Below are 5,621 nucleotides of genomic sequence, written 5' to 3' on the forward strand. Positions count from 1 at the left end.
AGGGAAATTTGCATCACACCCTGGCAAGGGCACATGTCAACATGACCTGTCACTGTTGACCTTGATCAGCTGGACAAGAAAGGGTTTGTCAATTTGCTCCACTGTAAAGTTACCACATCCGATTTTTGGGGGGAGGGTACTGAAGATTGAACTCGGTGCCTTCGACCACTGAGCCCCATCCCCAGTAATATTTTGTATTTTATTTTGAGATAGGACCTCACTGAGTTGCTTAGCACCTCACTTTTGCTGAGGCTGGCTTCGAACTTGTGATCTGCCAGACTCATCCTCCCAAGCCAGTGGGATTACAGCAGATGCACCAGCAGGGGTTTTTTTGTTTGTTTCTTTCTTTCTTTCTTTCTTTTCCTTCTTTATTTTTGATAATTTTATTTATTTATTTGTTTCTTTTTTGTGCTTAGTGATTTGAACCTGCATGCCAGGAGAGCTCTAAGTCACATTCCCAGCCCCCCAGCAGATATTTGAACTAATATTTTGTTTCTTCACTCTACTAAAATGGTCTTCATGTTCATTGAAAAATAAAATAAAATGAAACCAAAAGAAATAGAGCTTCTTCTTCTTCTCTTCCTTGTCCTCCTCCTCCTCCTCCTCGTCCTCCTCCTCCTCCTCCTCCTCCTCCTCCTCCTCCTCCTCCTCTTCCTCCTCTTCCTCCTTTTTGAGACAATGTCTTGCTAAATTGCTATGGCCTCACTATGTTACTGAGGCTGGCCTCAAATTTGCAATCCTCCAGCCTCAGCCTCCACAGCCCCTGGGATCACAGGTGTGCGCCACTGTGCCGTGCTTAGCAGCAGAGCATTGGAAAGATTTCCCTCTGGATATCTGAGAAGCAAGCACTCTCCCCCTGAGCAGCACATCCCTGCTGGCTTTCTGCACCAAATCATTCCTGAAGCAGTAGATGAAGGGATTCAGCAGGGGTGACACTATGGTGTTGAAGAAAGCCACTCCTTTGTTGAGATTCAGGTGCCCAGTTTGCATGGGCTTCAGGTACATGATTATGCAGCTCCCGTAGCTGAGCGACACCACCAGCATGTGGGAGGAGCAGGTAGAGAGGACCTTGCTGCGGCCCCCAGATACGGGCAGGTGCAGAACAGTGCGAATGATGCAGCAGTGTGACAAAACTGTCACCAGCACAGTGCTGACCAGGGTGCACACGGCCACTAGGAAGCTGACGAGCTGCAGAATCCTGGTACCACACCAGCTCCAGCAAGGGGGTGCTGTCATAAAAGAAGTGGTTGAGGATGCGGGGAACACAGAAGTGCAGGAAGAGCATCCAGGAACACAGCGTCCCAAGGACCAAGATGCTGGTAACCCAGCAGGCCAGCACCAGCCAGCTGCACACCCGGGGCGTCATGAGAGTGGGATAGTGCAGCAGGCGGCAGATGGCCAGGTAGCGGTCAGCAGACATCACAGCCAGCAGCAAGGACTCCACTGTGCCCAGGATGAAGAGGAACCTCGTTTGCATAAAGCACCTGGCACGTGCAATGGTCCTGTGGCCGGAGAGGAGGTGGGCCAGCACTCTACCCCTGAGCCCTAGCCCCGGCCCCTCTTAACTTATTTTTGTGTGTTGAACTGTTCTAAAATTCTACACATAGGTCCTACACAATCTTATTTAATTTTATAAATGAGAAAGGGGTAGCAAGGGTCAGGTGCCAGGGGTTCAGTAGATGAGGATCTTGCACACATTCTGAGGCCCATTCTATGTGCCAACCACTTCCTGTGGACACCCAAGGGTTCGGTCTCCCAGGAACACCTGATTCACCCCGCGCTGTGGCAGGACTGGGTTGCTTCCTCCTCACCCCAGGGTCTTCTTAGGGCTCTGCCCCAGGGCTCCAGACCCACAACCCAGCTCTCCCCAGCTCCCTGAGAACAAGGAAAATACACTGGAGCAACTTCCTGTTGGAGTAGACCTGGGAGAAGACACCCTGGCCCCTAGGAAGTCACATCCGTGTATGCAGCAGGAGTCAACTCAGTGTACCCCAGATCCCCATACCACAGTCCAGCTAACTCACTGGGTGTGGTGGTGCATGCCATGATCTCAGTGGCTTGAGAGGCTGAGATGGGAGGATCACAAAGTTGAGGACAGCCTCCACATTTTAGCAATGCCCTCAGCAACTCAGTGAGGCCCTGTCTCAAAAATAAAAAATAATAAGGGCTGGGGATGGGGCTCAGTGGTTAAGCACCCCTGGGTTCAATCACTAGTACAAAAAAAATAGACCCAGGGTCCCCAACTAAGCTGGGGACATCCTTGGAAACAGGTGAGTTTTATCTACGAATAAGCTTACAAGGGGTTCTTACCGATGCACCTGTTTTAGCTCAGCCTCTTGTCGTGCTGCATGCAATCAATCCATCGTCACTTGCTTTTTAATATTATTTTTAAGATTTTTAAAATTTAATAATATGCTTTTTAATATTATTTTAATATTTTTAATATTATTTGATTTTTTTGGGGGGGTGCTGGGGATTGAACTCAGGGGCCTTCAACCGCTGAGCCCCATCCCCAGCCTTTTTTAAATTTTTTTATTTACAGACAGGGTCTTGCCAAGTCGCTCAGGGCCTTGCTAAATGGCTGAGGCTGGTCTCCAACTTGTGATCCTCCTGCCTCAGCCTCCTCAGCCTCCGGGCCCTGTGAGTTCTTGACCCAGGGCTGGGGTTGTGGCTCAGTGGTAGAGCGCTTGCCTAGCATGCATGAGGCACTGAATTCAATCCTCAGCAACCACATAAATGTAAAATAAAGATATTGTGTCCACCTAAAAATTTAAGAATAAATATTTTTTAAGAAAAAGATCCATCAACCATTCAATAATATTTTTAAAAACTTTGTTTTAGGAGGAAATTACTTACTCCAGGGTAAGTAACTCCTTAAGATAACACCTTGATAAAGAGACACTAATTCTTTTTCACTCTTTTCTGGACTGTTATTTCAAATGGAAATTGAGTAAACTTTGCCAAATACTCCTGATCTGCCAATTAAAATTCCTCACAATGATGAGTACTAATTTGTGCAACACTTGAGAGCTATAAAATATTTATTAAAGTATGATATCCTTTGCTTTTAGAACTTTTTTCCTTTGTCAGAGACACTGATGACTTAGATGGACCAGGCTTGATTTTTCATAAATAATCTAAATATACATGACTAGAGATACGTATACATCTGGAACTAAATATTATTTGTTGGAGTTTTATCTAAATGTTCCGTAAATATTTATAAAATGAAAGTTGATATAGATTTAATCAAAAAGTGCTATCTTTCATACATTGCATTGGGCATCAAGGGCCACACTGCCATTTTTTAAATACTTACTTAATTTTTAGTTGTAGTTGGACATAATAATCTTTATTTTATTTATTCATTTTTATGGGGTGCTGAGGATCGAACCCAGGGCCCCTGCTCATGCTAGGCGAGCGCTCCACGGCTGAGCCACAATCCCAGCCCCCCAAAATTTATTTTTTTAATATTTATTTTTTTAGTTGTCGTTGGACACAATACCGGTCATTATGCCACTAGAGTCATAGATCAATATGGGTTGATAGGTTAAAATAGATGCAGACAAGGTTAAATCAATAGAGTGTGATCAATTGTATTAGCTTGATCACGTAGACATAAGGCTCATAGATATCAGTAGTAAAATAATGACTAAATGAGATCCCTGCAAGCATTAAATTAGTTACTAGTACTGGGGTCGCGGGAATGGAGTCACTGTGGCTATATGAACAAAACATGTGGCCATAGGGACCCCATCTTAGCTGTTCTAGATGACTCTGTCTTACTCTTACGGCTCCTGTGGAGACAGAGCTGCAGGATCCATGTCTGGAAACAGAAATGAAAGCTGTTTTCTCTTAAAAAAAAAAGCTATTTTTCTATACTTGGTACCCCACCGAATGTCCCCAACTCAGGATATGACGGTGGTCCTGGTGAGCTACATCCTGGGTTTGAGGACATTTGTGGGTCCACATCAGGATACGGTTGTCTAACACTTGCTTGGGCCCGAGATGCCATGAAGCTAACTTGCTAAATTGCTGAGGCTGGCCTCCAAATCACAATCCTCCTCCCTCAGCCTCCCAAGTCGCTGGGATTACAGGTGTGCACCACCACGCCCCGCAGAATGCTTTATTCAAGACCTATTTTACCCAGGTTTTGCTTCATGCTCTGCTCTATCTCTTCTCACTTAAACAAACCCTACTCTGCTTACTCTTCCCCTTCTAGGTGGGTCCCTGGATTTCTTTTTCTTAATTTGCAAAACAAGAAATTGGCAAAGAGGGCCATCTAGTCTCATCTCCAAACTCTGGTTTCAATACTATCAAATTCCAGAGGACCTAGAGCCACCTCTGCCCTGCACAGAGGGCTGAGGGTCAGCAGCAGCTTATGCTAACCCCCTCTGTAAGGTCAGAAGTCCAGATTCCAGAATTTAGTGTCTACCCAGTGAGTTTGCAAAAATTCACTCTTTCCAGGTGCAGCAAAGTTTCTAAAGATAAGCTGTCCCCTCCTCCTCCACTGCCTTCCCAAATGCTGCTCCTAGGGAGGTGCTAAGAAACCACTAGAAGCCAGGCCACAGGGGGTCATAGCTGGTTTCCTGTGTTACCAAAATCGAGGTCCTTGTTCCTGATGCCAATCCAATAACAAGGATATTATGATGATGATGATGATGATGATGATGATGATGATGATGATGTCTGTTTTGGTACCAGGGACTGAGTCCAGGGGTGCTTAACCCCTGAGCCCCCTCCCCAGCCCTTTTCATATTTTATTTAGACACAGGGTCTCTATGAGTTGCTTAGGGTCTCACTAAGTTGCCGAGGCTGGCCTCCAACTTGTGATCCTCCTGCCTCAGCCTCCCAAGAGGCAAATGCTCTATACCAACTGAACTAATATCCCCAGCCCCCCAAAATTCTTTTTTGGGGGGGTGTTACCAGGAATTGAACTCAGGGGCACTCAACCACTCACCACATCCCCTACTTGTTCTCTTGGAAATTGTCTAGGCCCTTTTATCAGCGCTGGGGATGGGATGCTCAGGCCCCGCCCACAGGCTGAGGCCACGCCCATAGACTGAGCCCCGCCCCCACAGCCGAGGCCACTCCCCCCGCTGGCCCAGGCGGAGACCTCTGTGGAGGGCGGTTGGAGCCAGGCTCGCGGATGGTTCCGCCCACCCCTCACCCTATTGGACCTCGGACCCGCACTGGCCACGCCCCCTCTCAAGCCCCGCCCCCGCCCTGCATTGGCTCCCAACGGACAGGCACCGGGAGACCGGGACAGGCTGCGCCTTGCTACCCTGAGCTCTGGATGGCCGCTGGGTCCTGGTGGCAGGGCGGGAGCAGGTCCCCGCTGCTCCTGTTCCTGGTCCCTGCTGACCCAGCCTGGGGAGCTGCTCTGCTCCCCGGGGCACCGTTGGGGGCCGTCTGAGGATGCCTTGGCCACCAGCCTTCACCCAGTGCCATCGGGGGCGTGGTGGGACAGGGTGAAGAGCAAGAAGAGTTAGGGAAGGCTCCAGGGTGAGCCAGGGAGGGACCCTGGCCTGGGGCTAACCCTGTGACCAGGGTGGGACTCGGCTGCCCCACCCCATCTCTGCCAGAGCAGCTGCAGGGATCAGGGGTGCCTGCTGCCCCAT

General features: G+C 48.4%; 1 pseudogene; it reads right to left on the reverse strand.

Moving 5' to 3' along the window:
* Window positions 1-747: 747 nt before the first annotated feature.
* Window positions 748-5,621, reverse strand: LOC114082063 (olfactory receptor 6C76-like; annotated as a pseudogene).

The sequence above is a fragment of the Marmota flaviventris genome, chromosome 20, assembly GCF_047511675.1.
Source record: "Marmota flaviventris isolate mMarFla1 chromosome 20, mMarFla1.hap1, whole genome shotgun sequence".
Lineage (NCBI taxonomy): Eukaryota > Metazoa > Chordata > Mammalia > Rodentia > Sciuridae > Marmota > Marmota flaviventris.